The 26077-nt window shown below is 37.8% G+C and overlaps 1 non-coding gene across 1 annotated transcript; it reads left to right on the top strand.

Annotated features, from left to right (window-relative positions):
• The first annotated feature begins 3783 nt into the window (after window positions 1-3783).
• On the top strand, window positions 3784-3889 carry LOC121228494 (small nucleolar RNA R71). The gene has a single exon (XR_005926070.1). It is a non-coding gene; the product is annotated as a small nucleolar RNA R71 (small nucleolar RNA).
• The last annotated feature ends 22188 nt before the right edge of the window (window positions 3890-26077 follow it).

Here is a 26077-nt window from a genome sequence, read left to right as displayed (position 1 = left end):
AAGCTGAAAGAAAAGGTTAGAATCGAGATTGAATTGAAGAAATCACCTAACTAGAAAAATAACTAATTATCAGTTGAATACAAGTGAGCTTCTTCTCAGAGTATGGAACTAACACTCAAGCTCAGAAATGAAAAATTACAACTAATATGTATGTAAGTTTTTTTTTTTAAGAACAAGGCAAATAACCTAGAACTTAATTATTGCAACGAAGAATAAAACATAGCTAAGAAAATAATTCAAATCAAATCTCGACAAAAATAGGGATCAAATTAGAGGATTTCAACAATAATGGGTTATGGGTTACTATTGAGGGTAAATCAATTAATGGCTTGTTAGGCTCAAAAGGGTTCACTAAGGGTTAATTATGAAGGTAGGCTTTTGTGGAGTGAGTGGGTTAAACCTAAGTGCCTTTATCATCTCGACATATCAAATCAAATGGTGTGGTCTTGACATGCATAATCAAGCAAGTTCTAGAATAACAAATCAAGTTCTAGAATAACAAATCAATACTGACGCACTCATAATAAAAGTGAGCATAAAAGAAATAACATATGCTCTAAAGGCTCAAGATATCACAAAAAATTATGGCTTTTGATGTTTAAACTAGTGAATTTCAATTCAAGATAATACCTGAACTTAGGGATGTAACCTAAAAGTTTTTAATTCTTCAAACATCAACTTATCATGCTTGATTCCCTAATGTCTTAAAGTTTAAACAGTCAATGCATAAATATCTATGTTTTACTTCAAGACATATCAATAAAAATCATAAATTAATTAAAATTCATTCCAATAGTGATATGAGTGATTCACGTGAGAATAAGACAAAATTCAGGGATTTCTAATGATGATATAAAAGACCCCCCCACACTTAAGATGTGCATTGCCCTCAATGTACAAAGATAGATTTATTGAAAATATAGATATATAATCATAAGATAGGGAGAGAAGTGAAACTTCCTGCACGATGAATGAACTCCTTTGAATTGGAGTTATGGAGAATAATCGACCAAGGCAATGATGAGAGTGGAAGAGGATACTCCGGTGGTGGTCGGGCAGGACTTGGCAGTCATGGAGAACCTTTTCCAATAAAGTTGCAATTTCCTAAGTAATAGTGAGCTTTGGAGCTCCTTATAACTGTGATAGAATTAGTAACATTTTAGGAAATATAAAGAAGCATAATTACTCGTAAAGAAATATCTGAATAAAATCTATAAAATCTCAAGATAAAATAGTATTAAAAGTAAATAAAAAGTAATTTCAAAACATAAAGATAAAAATAAATTAAGTAATAGGTGTTTATAAAGAAATTGGGGCACACGGCTGTGGGGCACGCCCATGTGCTCTCATTTCAGCCCGTGCGTTTCGTGGTTTTTGAAATTGGGCGCATTGGTGTAGACGACCATGTTGTACAACCGTGTCAATCTTCGTTCGCTTCTCCCATGCCTGTGTTATTTTGACAGGCTCGACCACGGTCGGTGGGCACAGTCGTGTCACACGCCCGTGTTAATTTGGCAGGATTGCCCACGGCTATGTCGTACGGCCGTAGCCACTTATCACATCTTGTGTTAGGGAAAAATTTTGCCCTATTTTCGCACGGCCGTGTCTCCTCTCGTGGTGTGAGCACGGCCTAAGGCACGTCCGTGTACCCGGCCGTGTGGATAAGAAAACCTGTGTTTCAATGACTCAGTTAGGATTAGATGTTAAAAACTAAAATTTTAAAGAAGTCAATACTATTAGTGCTCGGGTACCCTCCCGAGAAGCACTTATTTATAGTCTAAGCTCAACTTACCTTTCTGGTATATGGTCATGGTGGTGCAAGGAGTTTACACTCCTCATCCCTACTATCAATTTTATCAACATAAGGTTTAAGACGAGTACTGTTTACCTTAAAAGTGCCAAATTTGGGATGAATTACTTCAACTGTTCCATATGGGAAAATATTAAGTACCGTAAGAGGGATTGCTCCGTTAGGATCAGAAGTGGCAATGCAAGGGTCTGCTTCATCTAGTAGTACTTTGTCTCCAAACTTAAGTTGATTTGGTGCGACATTGAGATCGTCATGGCGTGGCTTTGGTTTATCGTGTGTCCTCTATTTATGTGCCCACCATTCATCTAGTTCCTCGATTTGTAGCCTTCGTTCTTCATAAAGAGGTCCTTTGTTGTTGCTTGAACATGGCTCATGTAGGTTCTTCAAACTTATTTCCTGCAAAGTAGGTTGCACCACATGGTTAGTTTTAGTAGAATGATTTATACAACCACCTTCAAGTTTTGATGTGTTACTCGTATTACAAGCTTGAAGGGTGATTGTTTCGTCTCCCACACGAAGTGTGAGTTCATCTATATCAACATCAATTATTGTTTTAACGGTTGCTAAAAAGGGCCTCCCTAAAATTAAAGGAACGTTACGATCCTCCTCTATGTCTAGAACAACGAAATCAACTAGGAATATAAATTTGTTAATTTTTACGAGTACATCTTCAATAATTCGTCTAAAAAATCTGATTATTTTATCGGCTAATTGAATACTCATCCTAGTTTTTTTAGGTTTCCCAAGACCTAGTTGCTTAAACATTTTTTAAGGCATAACATTGATACTAGCCCCTAAATCAGCCAAAGCATTATTAACATCTAGGCTACCAATTAAACAGGGAATCGTAAAACTCCCTGGCTCTTTTAATTTGTTGGCTTGCTTATTCTGCAGTATGCTAAGCAAACAACATTTACCTCTACATGCGACGCCTCATCCAACTTCCGCTTATTTGTTAAAAGCTCTTTTAAGAATTTGACTGCGTTTGGCATCTACGAAAGAGCTTCAATAAATGGTAAGTTAATATGTAACTTCTTTAATAATTTAAGGAATTTACCGGATTGTTCATCTATGCGGTCTTTCCTTGTTGCGTTGGGATATGGCATACGAGGTTTGTACTCTTTACTTACCGGTTTCTGGTCATTGTGGTCCACCTCACCTTTACCTTTACTTACCTCAGTTTCTTGCCTCGGTTCTGGTTCAGGTGCAACTAACCCTTCCTCATCTTGAATGGTAATCGCATTGAGTTGCTCCTTTGGGTTAGATTCAGTGTTACTCGGTAGGCTACCTTGTGGTCGTTTAGATATCAATTTAGTGAGCTGACTTATCTGAGTTTCGAGCCCTTGGATCGATGCTTGTTGATTCTTAAATACTGTCTCGGTATTCTAAAAATGAGTTTCTAACACCAAGATGAATTTTGTTAGCCTCTCCTCGAGGTTCAGCTTTTTCTCTTGTTGGTAGGGTGGTTGTTGGAAGCCTGGAGGTGGTGTTGGTCTCTGATTTCCTTGGCCTCCCCATGAAAAATTTGGGTGGTTCCTCCAACCTGTATTGTAAGTGTTATTATAAGGATTATTTTGATATCGAGGATTATTACCCATGTAATTTAACTGCTCGTTCTCTATGTTGTGGCCATAGGGTGGGTATTCTGAATTGCTTGATCCACCTCCATTTACTCGCATTGCATTTCTGGGTGAACCTGTGAAGAACCAAGAAAACTGTCAATTTTTCTGTTCAAAAGGTCTACCTAATTAGAGAGCATGGTGACCGAATCAACGTTAAAAACGCCGACTGTTTTCGTTGGTTTTTTCCTTATAACTTGCCACTGATAATTATTCAATGACATCTCTTCTATAAATTCATAAGCATCCTCAGGTGTCTTATTATTGATAGTTCCACCAGCGGCTGCATCAATCATCTATCGAGTCGAAGGATTCAGGCCACTATGAAACGTTTGAACCTGTAGCTAGAGTGGTAACCCATGCTGAGGGCATCTTCGCAAAAGGTCCTTGTATCTCTCCCATGCATCATAGAGTGTTTCTAAATCCATCTACACAAAAAAGGAGATATCATTATGTAATTTAGCTATTTTAGCTGGCGAAAAATATTTTAATAAAAACTTTTCGGTCATCTGTTCCCAAGTAGTGAGTGACCTTTGTGGGAACGAGTTCAACCACTGTTTAGCTTTGTTTTGCAATGAAAAAGGAAATAACCGAAGGCGAATGGCATCATCAAAAACACCATTTATTTTAAAAGTGTCCCAAAACTCTAAGAAATTTGCCAAGTGAGCGTTGAGATCCTCGTCCTGCAAACCATCAAACTGAACAAACTGTTGGATCATTTGAATGGAGTTAGGTTTTAGTTCAAAATTATTTGCAGCAACAACAGGCCTAACTATGCTCAGTTCAGTTCTTATTAAAGAAGGTTTAATATAATCATACATAATACATGGAGCAGGATTTTGATTAGCAGCAATTGCAGGAGGTAGCGGATTTTCAGGGTTTTCAGCCATCTCCTCGGTTGTGGTTGAAGTATCATCCTCTTGCTCTTCCTCTGTGTATCGTAAGCTTTGCCTTATTTCTCTTCGACTATCAAATAGTAATGGTCTCGACGGGTTTCTTCTAATCATACACTATAAAAACCTGCCAGGAACTAATAAAAGAAAAATTAGAAAAGAAAATAAAAATTTAAATTGCAAATAAAGTAGAATGGCTAAAGTAATAAAAATCGAGTGTTCCTAATGTCCTAGTTCCCCGACAACCGCGCCAAAAACTTGATACGTGATACTCGCGACAGGTTTTAAAGATTTATAATCAATCGTTCTTGAAACTAACTATTATCATGATAAAGGCAACTATACCTATCGAACAGTAGTATAGCTTTAGCAAGACCGGATTGTGGAACCCAAAGGAACCAAGAGTACTAGTAATTACTTTCTTTTTATTATCTAACCTAAAAATTAAGGGATTTTTTTATCTAGACTAATTAACTAAACTAAGGGTGCACAGAGAGTAAATTGGGAAAAAGCTTTTGGGAAAACTCGATTGATTAAGACAATACCTAAGGAAAAATCCACCCAGACTTGTTATTTGACTCTGAATCAGACGATTTATTCATTTGACTTGATCCGTAAAAGTCCCTAAGTTATATTATTATCTCTTTCGAGACTAATAACGTCTAACCCTAGGTTGATTAATTGAAATCTCTTTCTAATTAACGCTCTAGTATTGCATTAACTCGATCTATGGATCCCCTTATTAGGTTTCACCCTAATCCGACAAAATCTTATCACCCTATCTCTAGGCGTGCAATCGACTCTGCTTAATTTAGACCAATTTACTCTTAGACAGGGTCTATTCCTCCTCTGAATAAGAGCATTAACTTGAATCAATATCATGGAATATTAAAACAAGAATTAAGAACACATAATTAAGAACAAGCCAAATATTTATCATACAATTTAGATAATAATAATAAGATCCGTCTTAGGTTTCATTCCCTTTAGGTATTTATGGGGTTTACTTCATAATTATAAAAAAAAATCTCAGAAGAATAATGAATACAAAACATAAAGAAAACCTAAAACCCCTGAATGGAAATTGAAGGGAGATTTTCAGTCTTGACGATGAATCCGGCTTCTGAGATGGACCAATCGGCTTCCCTTGAGTAATTTCTTACCTCCTAATCCGTGTCCCTCTTTTAAATGCCTCCTAAGGTATTTAAATAGGCTCTAGAATGCCTAAGACCCTCAAAAGTGACCTTTCCCGAGTAGGACTATACTTGGGCTCGACAGGGGCACGCCCGTGTGACACGCTAGTGTGCGATTACTCCAGCCCGTGGTCAAAGCTGTTGAATAGGCACGGGCGTGTAGTCTACCCATGTAAGTCGTGCTTCGATCCTGCGAAATAGACACGGCCATGTGACACGCCCGTGTGAGGAAATCCAGGTCGTGTTGATTTCCCACGTGGGTCCATTTTCTCCATTTTTAGCCTGTTTCTCGCTTTTTTTATTCTCTTATGCTCACCTAAGTATAAAACATGAAATTAAAGATTTAGGAGCATCAAATTCACCAAATCTAAGGAGAAATCATCCATAAATGTGCTAAGCATGGGATAAAAATATGAATAAATTACGGTTTATCAGCAACTGGCCCTACTCTCTCGATAACTTCATATGGTCCTATGAAACGAGGACTCAACTTGCCTCTTCTACCAAACCTGAGGATTTTCCTCTATGGGGACAATTTCAGAAATACCTTATCGTCGACTTGAAACTCAATTTCCTTTCGTTTCAAATCCGCATAGGATTTCTGTCTATCTGAGGCGGCCTTCAAGCAGTCACGAACCACTTTGACTTTCTATTTAGTCACTTTGATTAAATCGAACCCATGAATCTTACCCTCTCTAAGGTTAATCCAATATAAGGGTGTTCGACACTTTTTCCCATACAAATCCTCATAAGGTGCCATCTTCAAACTTGTCTGATAACTATTGTTGTAGGCAAATTTAACTAATGGCAAATACCTTTCCCAACTGCCTTGAAACTCGAGAATACAACCCCGCAACATGTATTCTAAAATCTGAATCACTCTTTCCGACTGGCCGTTTGTTTGCGAGTGAAATGCTATGCTAAAACTCAACTTTTTTCCCAAAGCTTCTTGTAACTTTTTCCAAAACCTCGAGGTAAATCTTGGGTCCTTATCTGAAACAATCGACAAAGGCACTCCATGTAGCCTTAAAATCTCAGAAACATACAAGTCAGCCAGTTTCTCGAGAGAGTAATCAATACGCACTGGTATAAAATGTGTCGAATTTGTTAGCTTATCCACTACAACCCAAACAACATCCTTTTTCATCAAGGTTACTGGCAAACCCTTCAAAAAATCCATAGTGATCCTATCCCACTTCAACTCGGGGACCATGATAGGCTAAAGTAGACCCGAAGGTACTTGGTGTTCAACCTTCACTTGCTAACATACAAGACACTTGTAAACAAACTCCAAAATATCTCTTTTCATCCCTGACCACCAGAACATTTTTTTCAAGTTGTACATTTTTACACTGCCATCGACTCGTTGCTCTTAGGTACAAAAATTCTATCTTTTAACATCAAACACCCATCGACACCAACATGAAACTCAGATTTATTTTCCGTATTACACTGAGCCATTTTAGCTTGCAACTCCTTATTACTTTTCTGAGCTTCACGGATCTCTTGTAGAAATGTCAGTCAGCTCTCAACTCTGCTAGGATCGAACCATCACCAGACATAGACAACTGAGTATTCATGGCTCTCAAAGAGAACAATGACTTTCTACTAAGGCATCGGTGACTACATTCGCCTTTGCCAGGTGATAGCCAATCACCAACTCGTAATCTTTCATCAGCTCTAGCCACCTTCGTTGCCACAGATTCAACTCCTTTTGAGTCATCAAATACTTGAGACTTTTGTGGTTAGTGAACACTCGACATTTCTCTCCATACAAATGGTGCCTCCAAATCTTCAATGTGAACACGATGGCGGCCAACTCTAGATCGTGCGTCAGGTAATTTTTCTCATGTGGCTTTAGCTATCTTGAGGCATAGGCTATAAACTTTCCTTCTTGCATGAGCACACATCCCAAACCGTTCAAGGAGGTGTCGCTGTAAATCACAAATTCCTTACCCGACTCTAGTTGCACTAACACTAGGGCTTCTGTCAAAAATGCCTTTAATTGCTCGAAACTCTGCTGGCATTTTTCTGTCCATTCGAACTTGACATCTTTTTACAGTAGTCTTGTCATTAGGGTAGCTATCATGGAGAACCCTTGAACAAACCTTCTATAATATCCGGCCAAACCCAAAAAGCTTCAGACCTCTGTTACATTCTTTGACGGTTTCCATTCAACAATAGCCGAGACTTTGCTTGGGTCAACTCTAATCCTGTCACCTGACACAATATGTCCTATAAATCCAACCTCTTTAAGCCAAAATTCGCTCTTACTGAACTTGGCGTACAATTGTTTCTCTCAGGGTCTGTAATACAGTCCTCAAATGTTTCGCGTGCTCATTCTTATCACGCGAGTAAATTAGTATGTCATCGATAAAGACCACCACAAATTTATCCAAATACGATCAAAAAAAGCAGTTCATCAAATTCATAAACACCACTGGGGCATTAGTTAAACCAAAGGGCATGACGAGGAACTCATAATGCCCGTATCTTGTCCGAAACGCAGTCTTCGGTACATCTTGTTCTTTCACCCTTAACTGGTAGTATCCTGACCTAAGGTCAATCTTGGAAAATACAGTGGCTCCCTTTAACTAATCAAATAGGTCATTTATCCTTGGCAAAGGATATTTGTTCTTAACTGTTACCTTATTAAGCTGTCTATAGTTCATGCATAACCTCGTTGACCCATCTATCTTTTTCACAAAGAGCATCGGAGCACCCCACGAGGAAAAGCTCAGTCTTGCAAAGCCCTTGTTCATTAACTCTTGTAGTTGAGCTTTCAACTCCTTTAACTCCATAAGAGCCATCCTATACGAAACAATCGAGATCAGTGCCGTGCCCGGTATCAACTCGATTCCAAACTCTTCTTCCCTCACTAGACGTAGTCCGGGTAATTCCTCCAGAAACACGTCTGTAAACTCACAAATCACTGGTACCGCTTCAATCTTCAACTCAGACACTTGAGCATTCAAAACCAAAGCTAGGTAAGCTTCATATCATTAACTCAAATATTTCTTAGGAGTCAAAGACGATACTATTACCGGTAAAGTATCCGACTCATCTGGTCTAACCCGAAGAACAATTCTGTCTTCAAATTTCAATTCAATAAATTTTCTCCCACAATGCACTACAATACTATGAGAAGTTAACCAATCTATCCCAAGGATTACATCAAATTCATTAAACGACAACAACATCTAGTTGGTCGGAAAACAATGACCCCTAATTGTCAAAGGACAATTTCTACACACTTGGTCTACTAACACATATCTACCCAAGGGATTGGACACTCTTATCACAAATTTAGTGGACTCTACTATCATGTTCATTCGAGGTATCAATTCCATACAAATATAAGAGTGGGTAGACCCCGGGTCAATTAAAGCAACAACAGATATATCGCGAATAGAAAAGTACCCATGATCACGTCTAGAGACTCTGCCTCTTCACGGGCACGGATAGTGTAAGCCTTTGCGCGTGCTCTGCCCTTGGACCTCACTGCAATATCTCTTGGCGCATCCTTGCCAGTAGCCCGCTTCCAGAATTCTTTTGTGGTCCACCCTTCAATGGAGCACTACTTGTCTTCACTTATTACTTTTTCTCTCTCTCTTCCATTTCAGGACAGTCCTGGATAAAGTGGTCGAGTGACCCACATTTGAAGCACCCTCTTTCATTACCTCGGCACTCTCCAAAATGGCGTCTACCATATTACAAACATTCTAGACTATCTAGCTGAGCACTATCGACACTCGCGAAAGAAATGGTTTGGGCTCTAGAAGTTGTGTTCTGTCGGTTCTTATTTCTATTCAAAAACCCCATTGAAGCATTTGATCGCATAGTGAATTTCTTCGATCTCTTAGATGAGGACTAATGTGACTTCCCCATCTGTCTCTTCTTTGAATATCATAACTCAAAAGCCACTTTCCTCCTTTCTTTTACTGGCTCCTCTGCCTTGCATGCTCTCTCAATGAGCACTACAAATTCTCTTAGTTCTAGGATGCCAACAAATACTCGGATATCTTCATTAAGACCATCCTCAAACCTCTTACACACAGTGCCTTCTAATGACACGCACTCCCGCGCATACTTACTGAGCCTTACAAATTCACGTTCATATTCCGTCACCAACATTCGGCCATACTTTAGCTCTAGAAACTCCTTCCTCTTTTGATCTATGAACCCTTGGCTAATATACTTCTTTTGGAACTATTCCTGGAAGAATTCCCAAGTTACTCTCTCTCTCGGTACCATAGACACGAGAGCGTTCCACCACTTGTAGGCTAAATCTCTTAAGAGTGATACTACACACTTCATGCATTCTTTAGACGTGCACGACAGTTTATCAAATACTCTGATGGTATTTTCTAGGCAAAACTCTTCCTTCTCCGGGTCGTTATCTAAGTTAGCCTGGAATTCCTCAACCCCTTGTTTCCGAATCTTGTCTATCGAAGGCTTCTTTCTCCTATTTAAGTCTATGCCTTGCGGAGCTATAGGGGCATAATGAGGAATCAGAGGAGGTGAGGGAGGTGGAGCGTTTGGATTCACACAAACGAACTCTGTGTACCAAGCGTCCATCATTTAGAGATAAGCTTCTCTAGCCCCTCCGCCTTGGTTCAAAGTCACGGGCCCACTCTCAACTGGCGCGGTCCCTTTAGCGGGAATCGGTGCATTACTCTCCACGTCATCTGCCATAGCTCTATCAAGATCCATTTACTATAAGAAAATACAATATTATAATCGTTAGAAGTGGTCATACTATCAGTATAAAGTTATGGCATGTATAGCTAGACTCGTACTTTTGCTCTGTTGTCCTAGAACTGACGAAACCATAGCTTTGATACTACTAAATATAACACCCCATACCAGTACCCTACGCCAGAACGAAATACGAGGTGTTACCTAAATCGGTCGCACACAAACACCCTTTTTTTAGTCGTCATAATTTAGTCGAATTTAAAAATTTTCTAATTCTTTATCAAGGACTTCATAACAAAGGCCTATGAGGTTCCAACCGTCATTTAAAATCGTTCGGGAATGATTCGGATCTTCTCACAAAGTCTGAAGAACATTACTAGATATAGGGGCATACGCCCGTGTGGGAGGGGCAACATGCTCGTGTGACGAATTCGACATGGTCGTACTGATGGCCCGTGTGGCTCACACGGCCTAAGCAATTCATGGACACGTCCGTGTCCTCCACCCATGTTGAATTAATTCTAAATACACACCTATAGGGGTTTTCACACGACCTGGCACACGCCCGTGTCCCTGGCCTGTGTCCTTTACATGGCCATAACACGCCCATGTCCTAGCCCGTGTGTAAAAACATGGATATTCTATTTTTAACGTCAACATCCCCAAAATGTCACACGGTCAAAGCTCACGCCCATGTGCTAGGCCATGTCCATCACACGGCTAAGACACACAGCCATGTCTCTACCCGTGTGTTTACTATCATGCATACTGACGTGAAATCTTTACGTGCAGGGGACATACGGCCGGACCACATGCCCATAGGGCAGACCGTGTGTCACACACAGCCTAGACACATGCCTGTGTGCCTACCTATATGGACAATATAAGGCTATTTACCAGGCCTCTTTGCCACCCTTATTTGCACTGCCTACACATTAAGAACCAAAACCAATACAACGCTATCTAGTGCAACCAATTCAGCCACAATAAACAACATTCCATGTGTGCATTTTACTCATCTATGAAAATAAAATCTTTGTATATAAATCAAAATGAATGTTAGCCATCATTCAAGGCTTAATACAAAATGAGAGATTTATCCTAAACCAACACAATTGGCCAAACTTATAAAGACACAAAATATAAATCTAGTTCCCTATAAATTCCATATTCAAAAATATATATCAAACTATACCAAAAGCTTCGATTGATAGTGTGATTGATATCTCTGACTTTCGTTGATCCTTGAGCTAGATAGGTGGCACTATAAGAAAATAGAAAAGGAGAGGGAGTAAGCATAAAGCTTAGTAAGTTACACATAAGTAATTATACAACATAACTTTGCCATTGATCAACAAGTATCATAATACATAAGTGGCATAAGAAAAACTTACTCATCAATAGTCAATACACCTTATATAGCATATATTGAGCTCACATTTCATACATACCAAATAGGTACCTGTGTCACTCACAACAAGGTTATACTTTCCTTGTTAACTTGACATCATACTTTTACCGTTGAACTATTTGGAACAATATCGGATACTCATATAGCCTCAAACATGGGTGCAGGTGTTGATTCCATGTCCCAAACATGGTCTTGCATAAGCTCTGGCATATCTATGTCGATGCATTGTCCCAGACATGGTCTTACACTGACACCTCTCGTAGTCGATGCATGTTCCAGACATGTCTTACACTAGCTTACGTCTTGAGGCCGATGCATGTCCCAGACATGTCTTACACTAGCACTCGTCTCAATGCCGATGCCATATCCAAGACATGGTCTTACACTGGCTCTCATAATATGGCCGATGCATGTCCCAGACATGTCTTACACTAGCTCACAATAACCTATATGTTATGACCTGAATATCCGATTTATTTCTTAGGTTCAAACGGGAACTCTATTATCTCTATTACCATCATGCTTTCTCAATTCCATAATCAAGCAAATCATGCTATATTAATCTCAAGTACAATTCAAAACATACAATAACATTGTGGTTGTATTATTTACATACAACTTACCTCGGATTACAAAATGTGGCAACTAGTCGATTTAGTAGATTTGCTTGGCTTTCCCCCGGTTTAGGTTCGGATTCGATATTTCTTGATCTATAATAGCAAAATGTACTTATTTGGTCACCAATTAAAATTAGGAAAATATAACTTTGGTAAAATGACCATTTTGTCCCTAGACTCGAAAATCAATTCTTATCGAATTTCTTCACACCTTAAGACTAGCCGAACCTTTTCTGCTCTTATAGCAACTCCAAATATCCACTATGTCCCACACTTATCATCTATTTTACAACTTATACAGTATACACCTTTCACAAAAGTTGGTCATAAAACACCTAAGACTCATTTTCTTCCATAAAAACTCAGCAAACATTACGAATCCTTTCATGGCAAAACCCTAAACTCTTAATCATTTTGCAAAATAGTACCCTCATTTGAAAGCTTATACTTCAAGGGTCTCAAAAGTACAAAAATATTCAAGAAAATCTATAAAAATCACTTACTTGTGAAGGCTTAAAGTTGCTGAAATTTCAAGCTCTTAAAACCCCATTTCTTGCAGAAAATTTCGGTTGAGAAGAAAGAATAGATGAAAATAATAATAATAATAAAATTAACCCACCAAATTTTTCATACACTAATATAAACATGCAATGACTCCAAAATAATAATAAAATAATTTATTCGACTTCGAATTTGTGGTCCCGAGACCACTATTCCGACTTGTCCCAAACTCGGGCTGTTACACTAACTATTATCCATACTTGTCCATTCATTAAACCAATGGTCCATTTACAACATAAGGACCTAATCTTTAATAAACCATAGTAATTGAGCACTTTTAAAAAATAACTAGTCACTTTTACGTTTTACGCGATTAAGTCCTTTTTATCAAATCAACACGCAAATGATAAAATTTTCACATGAAACTTTCACACATGTCAATTCACATATTACAAGTACAGAAAATAATATTAAAATATTTTTTGACTCAAATTTGTGATCCCAAAACCATTATTCCGACTAGGGTCTAAACCGAGTTGTTACAAACACATTTCCCTATTAAAGTTTGTTTAATCGGTTTAATTGACATAGAGACATAGTCAAGGGATGAATGGATTTTTGTAGGTGAGTATATTCATAAGTTAGCAGATTACTGAGTTGCCGTGAATTTATTGGTAACAACATAAACATGAGTTTAGTAATTCTAAGTTAAGAAATGTAATTAATCTAACACAATTATGTCATCTTAATTAAAATCAGCTTTTGAAATCGTGCATTAGAACTTTATTTTATTTTATTTACTTTACTTTGTTTTATAGTTTTTAATAAATTTTCAAATCAAAATATTTTCTCCACCAAAATGTTTTAAATTGCATTCATAAAAAATTCTTTTCACAGTCCCTGTGGTTACGATAACTCGACATTTACTCGTCACTTTATAACTTGTTGCAATTGTGTACACTTGCACAATTCTGTCGTTCCAGCTGTCACATGGCCTAACCACATGTCATGTGACCCCTGCTTTAAAAGTTCTCCCTGAATTTTGTGATATGTTCAGTTTTGTCCTTCTATAGTCCACAAATTGTTTTTTAGAATTTTTGTACATTCAATTCAGACCATGATATTATATATATTCTAGAATCTGTAATTTATATGACTAAATTGCTATTGTTATAATATATGATGTAACACTCCTAACCTATTTTCATTGCTGGGTGAAGGTTACAGAGTATTAAAGCACATTACGAATCCAATGGTAACATAAAACCATTCAAATGTTAATTTAAATATAAAATATTCAAAACAAATATTTATTTATAACATATATATGAATACAAGCCTTAAATCGAGCTTACGAAACCCTAAAATCAATTTAAAAACAATTAGAGACTAATCTAAAAGAAAATAGAAAAATGTAGAAAAAACTGAAAATAAGGATCACACGATCATGTAACAGAGCCCAATCTATATGGCTCAGGGACATGGCCGTGTGGCCAGACTGTATACAATTCAAAAATACACAGCCATGTTGCTAGGCCATGTAACAACTTGTGACCGTGTAGGAAAAACCTGAATCAAAATTAGTTAGGCCAAATGGCTATGTAAGGTGATTGTGTATGGCACACGACCATGTGACAACCCGTGTCCTAAGCCATGTGCACCTAAAATGACTTTCAAAACAAAGGAAATCATCACTCATTTCTTAGGTACCAAGCCAAACCAATTTCAACCATTTTCACACTTTCAAAACACATTCAAACATGCTTAAAACATATCAAAACATTCAACCTAAATGCCTATCCAATATGCCCTCACTGGTATCACATTTCATACACGACACTAAATTTACATTCAAAGATCACAAGCTTACCTTATACACATTGCAAACCAACCAACGCATCCATTCCATTCACATACAATTTTATCATCTCCCAACCATTTTCAATAAGCATAAACCAAATAAGTAAAGGCACATATTTATGGAGATATACAAGCCAAAACCAAAAGATATATACATATCCACAAGTATGCTTAAACCAAGGTTTAAACAACATCATAAGAAAAGAACTTAAAAGCTCCTAGTACATGTCATTTATAACCCAACATCAAAATGACCAAAACTTCTACTGAGTTGAAGAACAGATAGTGTGTGCGCTCCAACTTGAACTTCCAACCGACTAAGTTTTCCAATGATCTACAAGGAAAGAATGCAACTAACATAAGTAACTAATGCTTAGTAAGTTTGAATAAAACATAACATAAACTTATCTAATAGGATCAATTTATACAATTCATGCATAATTTCATTAACAAGCTAGTGAGTTCATTTAATTCCTATACATATCACAACAAGTTAGTAAGTTCACATATATAAGAACTTAAAACCAAATCATATCATATAACATTCATAAATAAGAAATGTAACTCAATCATCCATCTTATATTTATATTATAGGACACATTCCCATTCAAGGACTAATACCATATAGCAATTTCATAAATGTCCATTTCATAAGTCAATTTACATATAGCCATTTCATATAACTCATTCGTATGTCATTTAATACCAGATGAACCATAGTGATCTAATATTGGATACGCGAGAAAATGCTCACACGAGTTGTATCTGTAAATGTTCACACGAGCTGTAAATGTAAATGCTCACATGAGTTGTGAAATGGTCCTCCTGACATGAGCTGTGGGTTGAGATGTTAGGCTACATTATGCTGGTCACACAAGCTGTCGAGAATTCGCAACAAATGTAGGACTTCAACCATTGGTAGGACATCCAAGACCAGCACTTGATACTATAATAACCTCTAATGACTTGTCATTTGTATCCTAAGCAATCACAAGGTTCAAACGAGCCATATTATATCCAAATCATGTAATTATTTACATATTAATTCATCACCATTACATAACCATGTAAGTTTCCCATTTTCAAACAAATCTTCAATTAACTAGCATTACAATTTAATCAAAATAATCAAGTAATATTTAAAAATCAATTTAAGCTATACATAACACAAACGTTAATCAACAATTTAACCAAAACAACAATTAACAAGTTTAATTAAAACACGAACTTACCTAAACAAAAATGGTTATGAATACGATGCCGACGACTAATATGTTAATTTAACTTTTCCACGATTTGAGTCTGATTGATTCGCTTTTTCATCTAAAAAATAATTTTCACTCAATTAATTAATCCAAATAGATCAATTAATCAAACTTAAGCTTATAAAACCTTTCTATAAAAGTTTACAAAATTATCCCAACATTTTACCTTTATGCAGTTTAGCCCCTAAACCTGAAATTTACAAATTAACCACATTTAATCAAAACTCATGCTACCTGAATTTCCTAGGGTCTCTCTACAGCCCATATTTAACACAATTTCACAATAACTCTATGAAGATTTACTACTTTAATAATTTAATCCCTAAACATTAAAATCACTAAAAACTACTTTACAAAATAATCCTATTTAGCTATTAAGTTTAATAATCTACCATCAAACTTCAAAAACACTTCAAACTCATCAATGGAACCTTTCAAAACATTTAACAATTTTACAAATTAATCTCCAGGTTAGCTAGATTAAGCTAAAACGATCTAAAAAACATAAAAATTACTAAAAATGAGCTACAAAAACATATTATGCAAGATGAGCATAGCTTGGCTGAAACTTATCTTAGCTGCAATGGAGCATTCAGTTTAGACAAAGAAAAATAAAGAAGATAATAATAGATTTCATCTTTTGATTTATTTTACTTTTTTAGCTAATACGTTATTAACCTTTAATTTAACTTAAAATTTCATTACCATACATAATATAAATGTCCACTATCCACCTGTATGGTATATTTACCATTTAAGTCCATCAATTCACATTTCTATAGCCATTTAACACTTTTAACTAATAGAAACAAAATCTTTTAGCTGTTACAATTTAGCTCTTTTTTACTTAACCTATAAATAATAAAATAATAATAAAATACTAACTCACTTGTTAGAATTGTGGTCCCAAAACCACTATTTTTTACACCACTGAAAATGGGCTATTACATGTATGTGAATGATACATGGCTACTACCACTATATATCTGATGATCTGTTACTACTACTTTTGTATTACTGATTGCATGTTCAACATGCCTACTACCACTGTTAAACTGATTGCATGATAAGCATGACTATTGTTTCTATATTGTATTGTTATTAACATGAGGATTGGAACGAATTGAAAGGAACACATACTGAAGTTTTAAATATGCAAACACTGGTGATTTATCCACAACTTACTAACATTTATCTGCAATCTTTTCATCCAAAATCTATGGTGGTGTACCCACTATTTTTATCGCTGCCAGTTTATCTTTAATTACTGGTGGTTTATCCACAATACGGTGTGTAGAGATCACATGGCCCAAAAAATGTACTTCTCTTAGCTAGAATTCAAATTTATTGAACTTGGTATATAAATGATTTTCACATAATGTTTTCAACACAATTCTCAAATGTTCCTCGTGATTAGCTTCATTCTTAGAGTAAACCAAAATAATATAAATAAAAACCACCACAAATTGATCCAAATAATGTCAAAATACTGTATTCATCAAGTTTATGAATACTGAAGGCGCATTAGTTAAACCAAATAGCACTACTAAAAATTCATAATGGTCATACCTTGATCTAAAGGCAGTCTAAGGCACATCATCACCTCTAATCTTCACTTGATTACATCCATATCTCAATTCAATCTTAGAGAAAATTGTAGCCCCGCACAACTAATCAAAAAAATCTTCAATTTTGGGCGGAGGATAATTATCCAATTGAAGATAATGTGTACATAGGCGCAATGTTCCATTTTTCCTCTAAACAAACAAAATTGGCACACCCCATGGTGACACACTCAGTCTTATAAATCTCCTATCCAATAGATCTTGCAATTATGCTTTCAATTCTTTCAGTTCTAAGGTGTTATTTTGTAAGGAGTATTGGAGATAGGTGTTGTACCAGGTTCAAGTTCAATTGAAAACTCTACTTCTCTCTCAGGTGGCATCCTTGGAAGTTTTCCTAGAAACACATATGAAAATTCCCTTACCATTAGAACTTGACTAATGTCCTTTCTTTACTCAAATGAATCCATAATGTACACCAAAGAAGCACCTACACCCTTAACTATCAATTTTCTAGTGGATACAACAAAAATTATTTTGTTTGCCAAACCAGTCTATACGTTGGGCATTAATACATTCTTACCCTCAGAAGTCAACAGACACACACCTCTAGCATGACAATCTATAATAGCATTATATCTAGTCAGTCAATCCAATCCCAAGATAGCATCAAACTCATGGAATCGTAGCAACAACAACTCTGTCAAGAAAACATGGGCAATTCTTTATCATTTTATTAACAACAATACTTTGACCCAATGGATTACTTACTAACAAATTCATTTCAGAATATAAAACTTCAAGCCTTAAACCCTTTACAACCTTAGTACAAATATAAGTAAGAGTGGATCCTGGATCTATCAATGGATAAATATTGTTTCTGGGGGAAGAAAATTTACCTATTATAACTTCTGGTAGATCAACATCTTCCTTTTCTTTCATTACATACGCTCAGATGGACACACTACAACTTGGCTTACTAAAATTTTTCCATGGTTCTCCCTGTACTGAGCTAGACTTTGCTACCACTCTAGATTTGGTCTTTTGCTAAAACCTCTGAGGCCCATGAACAAACTGCTCTGTGCTTGCTTCTATCTTGGTGGGACAATCCTTAACCAAATGTTCCTGGGATCTACATCCAAAACATGCCCCAGACCGTCTCCAACATTCTCCTCTATGGCTTCTGCCACAATGTTCACAGTGAATATTTCTCATTACTCTAGACCCTCCAAAGCTTTTTATAGAAATAGTTGATCTACTAATTTATTCACGCCTAAAACACGTAGACTATGAATCTCTTCTTGAAGTTGAAAAGGTTTGATCTCTAGGCTTATTAAAACTTGTTAGAGGTGGAGGCCCAGACATTCTTCTTTTCCTCATTTCTCTTTCAAAGTTTTTACTCCTATCTCTAATAATTGTTTCCATCTTATGAGTTTTGGCTGTCATAGCTATTAAAATCTTACATTCAAAAGTTGTTACCAGAACACGAATGTCATCTCTTAATCCCTATGATAAATGTTTTTATCCTATGCTTAGCACATTTATGGATGGTTTCTCCTTAGATTTTGTAACACCCTGAATTTGGGCCTAGAAGTTTTGGGCCTTGAGCATGGGAGCGATTGAATGTAGCTTATAATATTTTGTTGTGCATGTAAATTCCGTTAATGAAGGCTTGTTTTAGTGGTTAAGTGTGCTGAGAAGTGTTGGAGAAGTCTTGGGTTCAAACCTGGACTCTAGCAAAAATTTTGGTTTAAGGTGAATCAAACCCTGGGTGTAGTAGGTAGGCCTTAAGAATATTGTAGTAGAAATTGTGCCACAAAAAGCCTTGTGGTCTAGTGGCAAAGTAGCGCCACATAAGAGGCAGGAAGGTGGCGTCATAGAGTTGGCAAGGAGGTCTAGGGTTCGAAACTCATGGCAATCAAAGAGCATTTATTTTGCTAACAGGGGCGGCAATAGTTGGTATTGAATTTAAACTTTGATGATGGAGGGATCCGACATCGGGAAGCTAACATAAGAGTGGATGCGAAGCTGGCTTTAAATAGAGAGAACCATGAGGAGAGTAAATGTACCTCTCTTGGCTGATCCCTTTCGCTTTATTGTGTGCTCGTTTGGGTTGGGCGTCGGCTAAGAGTGTTCGGAGCGTGGATTAACTCCAGTCTTCTATCAAGTGTGTATTTCTCACTACTCTAGCTGTAGGATGGCTACTTCGGGCCACGATGGCCCGAAAGGGGCCATGTAGGCCTAATGGGCCTACGGGCCCAATTGGATAACTTGTTTGATTGTGTAGTAAATATTGGACTAGGCTAGGTGAATCTCATATCTGTGGCTAGATTTGGGCTAAAAGGGCCACACGAGCGTGTGGGCCCATTTGGGCCGATAATGGGCTTTAAGCCCATTCGTATTGTTATCCTTGTTTAGAATACTTTAGCTTACCAAATTACTAAAATACCCTCAACTTTTAAAATTACCAAAGTACCCCTGATTTACAGAATTACCGTTTTACCCTCGATTTACAAAATTATTGAAATACCTGTGTAGGGTAGAATTACAGAAATACCCCTGTAGGGTAGAATTATTGAAATACCCCTGTAGGGTAAAATTATCGAAATACCCTTGTAGGGTAGAAATACTGAAATACCCCTGTAGGGTAGAATTACCCCTGTAGGGTAGAATTACCGAGATACCCTTGTGGGGTAAAATTACCATTTTGCCCCTAGGGTGTTAAATGATTGTTTTGCCCTTGTGGGCAAGTGACTGACTTGGACTGTGTGGTTGACGAATTTGATTGTGAATATATGTTGGTGATATGAATGACTTGACTGTGATTGTTTGATTCAAAGATGTGCATGACATTCTGCATACATGACATGTTGCATGGGTTGGGATTTTGTATGGAGGAAGATCTGATCTGTTAGGATCGCATGGTTGCTTGACGACTGTGGATCCACCGAAGGCTTAAGAGCCGATATTCGTACTAATTTGATAAGGTCGCACGAGTCGCCCGAGACGACTATGGACCAGTCGATGGCTGAGTGCCGATCATGTAACACCCCGTACCCGAGGCCGTTGCCAGAGTCGGACACGAGGGGTTCACAGACTAAATTCGCTTACTATCGTAGTCCATTTTAAAAATTTCCAGGCAGTTGGCTAACTGCGTCACTGTCACCTTAAAAATCATATCCTGAGTTTCACAACTCGAAAATCAGTTTCGTAATTTTTCCCTGAAACTAGACTCATATACCCAACTACATATTTTTTTCTAGAATTTTTGGTCGGGCCAATTAGTACAGTTTATTAGTTCAATTCTCACCTGTTACAGGGTGCGACTACACTGACTTTCATGCATTACGATTTGGATATCTCCCTGCACAGAGCTTCAATACTGATGGCGTTTGTTTCTATAGAAACTAGACTCAGAGAGGAATCTATACATATATGTCATGACTCCTAATTATATCTGGTTAATTTATAATGAATTTCCAAAGTCGGAACAAGGAATCCAGAAACCGTTGTGGACCTGTTTCACGAAAACCTAATTATCTATTAACTTACAACTCATATGACCATTTCATTTCTTCCATATGAAAATAGATTCATCAAGGTTCGATCACATAATTTATCCACTATTTAATTCCATTCCTACTATTTTTAGTGATTTTTCACATCCACATCACTGCTGCTGCCAGCATCTGTTTTTAAGGTAAACTTTACCTATTTCATGATCCTCCATGGATCAACTACAGTTTGTCATACATATACCAAAAATGATCATGAATAACCATTCCCATGGCTAACCGTTACCAACATTTCCATACCTCTCGATGGACAACATACAAAACGATTATAATGTTATGATCAAAGTATATTTAAGCCATTTTCGCATGGCTATCCAAATTTACACAAAACCAAAGGGTCAATGACCAACAACAAAACGGGTAGTCCTATACATGCCATACCCAGAGTTCAATTAAAAGAGTACCAAAAGGGATTTTATAGTGTGCATGACTTCACCTTCGATGATCCCGAATCCGATATCTAACGAACAAAATCTATAAAACAGAGAGCCAAAGCAACGGGGTAAGCATTTTAAAGCTTAGTAAGTTTCAAGTAATGAAATCGGCTTTGACTAAAGTATTACATTCACATAGCTAAATGAATCACTTTATTAATACACATTCTCATAAACATACTTACTTCACACTTCATCAACATATACACACAAGGTATTAACCTATCTAAAAGCCGAAAGTTCGTTAGTCGATTGAACGAATACTATTTAAAACGAATCGACTTTTCCGATGCACACGCAAACATACCTTATCGTTTGGGTTTTTCGAGCGTATTAATTGAATTTATTACAGCACAACACGCTCACCTTCGAACCCAAGTTTCTTCGGAATTTAGCCGGATATAACCACAAGCACAATTGCCTTCGGGTCTTAACCCGGGTATAGCAACTCGCACAAATGCCTTCAGGTCTTAGCCCGGATATATCAACTCGCACAAATGCCTTCGGGTCTTAGCCCGGATAAAATCACTAGCACAATTGCCTTCGGGTCTTAACCCGGGTATAGCAACTCGCACAAATGCCTTCGGGTCTTAGCCCGGATATATCAACTCGCACAAATGCCTTCGGGTCTTAGCCCGGATATATCAACTCGCACAAATGCCTTCGGGTCTTAGCCCGGATAAAATCACTAGCATAAATTCCTTCGGGACTTAGCCCGGATATCATTCAAATGCTCATGCACACATATATCAATAATCATGACACATCCATATTTCATTTTCGTTACTAAGGCTCAAACACAAAACATTTATTAAACCTTTCCAATTTCGGCTCAATAGCCACACACAAAGAGCATGATTTCAATTGGCTTTATAACATAGTCTCTATGCACATTCGGCTATCCGTCATAGTATGACTAATCATTTCAATATAATTCAAGTAGGGTCATTACTCGAAGACTTACCTCGGATGTTGTCGAACAGTTTCGACGGCTATTCAACCACTTTTTCCTTCCCTTTATCGGATTTAGTTCCCCTTTGCTCTTGAGCTTAGTCTATCAAACCACCATAGCCGATTTCCTCAAAGCTCTTTTTCCTTCTTTTTCTTTCTCCTATTCAGCCAAGAACAACATGAGAGCTTTTCTCTTCTTTTTTTTTTTGGTCATGCATGAGAATGATGAACACATTTTTTTCTCTTTGTTTTCTTCCTTCAATTTCTTATTAGTTTATTGCCCATGCTTTTTATTTTATTCTTCCATTAACACAACATGTTTCATGACATGTTTTGCCCATCATCCCTTGTCATGGCCGGCCACTAGTACTTAAATGGGGGGAAATTGACATGCAAGTCCACCCCTTTGATTACATGCACTATTAGGCCACTTGCATTTGCCTAGCACATTTCTAAATTTTCTCACATAAGTCCTATCAACTAAATTCACATGCAATTAAGTAAATCGAAGCGTAAAACTTTCACACATTTATATTCACATATTTTAGGCAATAATTATCACATTCAAATAATTTGGTGACTCGGTCTAGCGGTCCCGAGACCGCTTTCCGACTAGGGTCACTTTAGGGCTGTCACAACTCTCCCCCACTTGAGAAATTTTCGTCCCCGAAAATCTTACCGGTAAATAGGTTTGGGTGTCGTTCTTTCATCGAGCTCTCGATTTCCCAAGTAGCTTCCGCGATCCCGTGTTTGAGCCATAACACCTTTACTAACGGAACCTTTTTGTTCCGCAACTCTTTCACTTCACGAGCTAGGATACGCATTGGTTCTTCTTCATAACTCATATCGGCTTGAATTTCAACCTCTGATGGGCTAATTATGTGCGATGGATCAGATCTATAGCGTCGAAGCATTGAAACATGAAAGACGTCGTGAATCTTTTCAAGTTCAGGGGGCAAAATCAATCAATACGCAACTGGACCAACTCGTTCAGAGATTTCGTACGGCCCAATGAATCTCGGACTCAACTTGCCCTTACGGCCAAATCTGAGTACCTTTTTCCAAGGCGAAACTTTAAGAAACACTTTATCTCCCACCTGATATTCAATGTCTTTTCGTTTCAAATCCGCATACGATTTCTGACGATCTGTGGCTGCCTTCAGACTTTCACGGATTACCTTTACTTTCTGTTCGGCATCTTTAATCAAATCAACTCCGAAAATTTTACTTTCACCGAGCTCGGTCCAAAACAATGGTGTACGGCATTTACGCCCGTACAAGGCCTCGTAAGGTGCCATCTTAATACTTGATTGAAAACTATTGTTGTAAGCGAATTCAATCAAAGGTAAATACCGTTCCCATGAACTACTGAACTCGAGGATGCAACATCTCAACATATCCTCAAGTATCTGAATTATCCGCTCGGATTGACCATCGGTTTGGGGGTGAAAAGCAGTGCTAAAATGCAGCTTGGTAACTAAAGCTTCTTGCAATTTCTTCCAAAATCGTGAGGTGAATCTCAGATCTCTATCCGACACGATAGAAATAGGTACCCCATGTAATCTCACAATCTGAGAAACGTACAATTCAGCTAGTTTATCCAATGAAAAATCCGTACGCACGGGGATAAAGTGAGCCGACTTAGTCAGTCTATCAACAACAACCCAAATCGCATCCTTCTTACCTGCTGACAATGGCAGTCCGGACACAAAGTCCATTGTGACTCGATCCCATTTCCACTCGGGTATCATGATCGGCTGAAGTAATCCTGAAGGCACTTGATGTTCTGCTTTCACTTGTTGACATATTAAACATCTCGAAACAAAGTCAGAGATGTCTCGTTTCATACCATGCCACCAAAACCGACGTTTCAAATCGTTGTACATTTTCGTACTCCCCGGGTGAATTGAAATTCGGCTACAATGGGCTTCGTTCAGAATCATCGAAATGAGTTCCGAATTCCTTGGAACACACAAACGACTTCTGAACCTCAAACAATCATCATCATCAATTTGAAACTCCGATTCCTTGTTCGGAACACACTCAGCCCGTTTTGCAACCAATTCATCATCGACTTTCTGAGCTTCACGAATTTGATGAATCAATAATGGTTTGGCTTTTAATTCAGCTACTAGCACATTTTCGGGTAGAACAGACAAGAGTACATTCATCGCTCGTAAAGCAAACAGTGATTTCCGGCTTAAGGCGTCCGCAACCACATTAGCCTTTCCCAGGTGATAGTCAATGACAAGCTCATAATCCTTTAACAACTCGAGCCAACGTCTTTGTCGCAGATTTAAGTCTCTTTAAGTCATCAAATATTTGAGACTTTTGTGATCCGAAAATACATGGCACTTTTCACCAAATAAGTAATGTCGCCATATTTTTAAAGCGAATACGATGGCAGTTAGTTCGAGATCATGGGTCGGATAATTTTTCTCATGTGGCTTTAATTGTCTCGACGCATAGGCCACAACTCGACCTTCTTGCATCAATACGCAACCTAACCCAAGTAGGGACGCATCACTATAAATGACAAACTCTTTGCCTGATTTGGGCTGCACTAGAATTGGAGCTTCGGTCAAATAAGTTTTCAGTTGATCAAAACTTTTCTGACATTTTTCCGTCCATTCGAACTTAACATCTTTTTGAAGTAGCTTCTTCATGGGTGTGGCTATCATCGAGAAACCTTTTACAAACCGTCGGTAGTAACCGGCAAGTCCCAAAAAGCTCCGAACCTCAGTAATATTTCTCGGAGGCTTCTAGTTAGTATGGCTGAAATTTTGTTCGGGTCAACTCGAATACCCGATGCGGATACCACGTGGCCCAAGAAGCTAACCTCTCTTAACCAGAACTCACACTTACTGAACTTAGCATATAACTGCTTATCCCGTAAAATTTGCAACACTAATCTCAGGTGCTCAGCATGTTCGGTCTCATCTCTTGAATAGACCAAGATGTCATCAATGAACACAACTAAGAACCGATCCAAATATGGTCTGAAGATCCGATTCATCAAATCCATAAATACCGCAGGGGCATTAGTGAGCCCAAACGGCATCACTAAGAACTCGTAGTGACCATATCTCGTTCCGAAGGCAGTTTTGGGTATGTCCGAATCTCGAATTCGCAACTGATAATAGCCCGATCTCAAATCTATTTTTGAGAACACTGAGGCTCCCTTCAGTTGGTCGAACAAATCATCGATACGCGGTAATGGATATTTGTTCTTTATTGTCACTTTATTCAGCTGACGATAGTCAATGCACAACCTCATGGTTCTGTCCTTCTTTTTCACGAACAATACTGGTGCTCCCCAATGTGAGAAACTTGGTCGAGCGAAACCTCTATCCGTTAACTCTTGCAATTGAGCTTTCAATTCTTTTAACTTAGTTGGTGCCATACGATACGGAGCTATCGAAATTGGCGTAGTTCCAGGTACAAGCTCAATACCAAACTCTACCTCCCGAACAGGTGGTAAACCCGGTAATTCTTCGGGAAAAACATCCGGGTATTCACAAATTACTGGTACCGACTCAAGTTTCTTTTCTAATTCCTTGTTATCAAGTACATACGCAAGGTATGCTTCGCACCCTTTTCTTACATATTTCTGGGCCAACATTGCTGATATTACAGCTGGCAACCCCTTTAAGTCCGTAGACTCAACTCGGATTATCTCGTTATTTG

This window comes from Gossypium hirsutum, chromosome A04 (genome assembly GCF_007990345.1).
Source record: "Gossypium hirsutum isolate 1008001.06 chromosome A04, Gossypium_hirsutum_v2.1, whole genome shotgun sequence".
NCBI classification, from domain to species: domain Eukaryota; kingdom Viridiplantae; phylum Streptophyta; class Magnoliopsida; order Malvales; family Malvaceae; genus Gossypium; species Gossypium hirsutum.
This window is presented reverse-complemented; position numbering and strand designations above follow the sequence as displayed.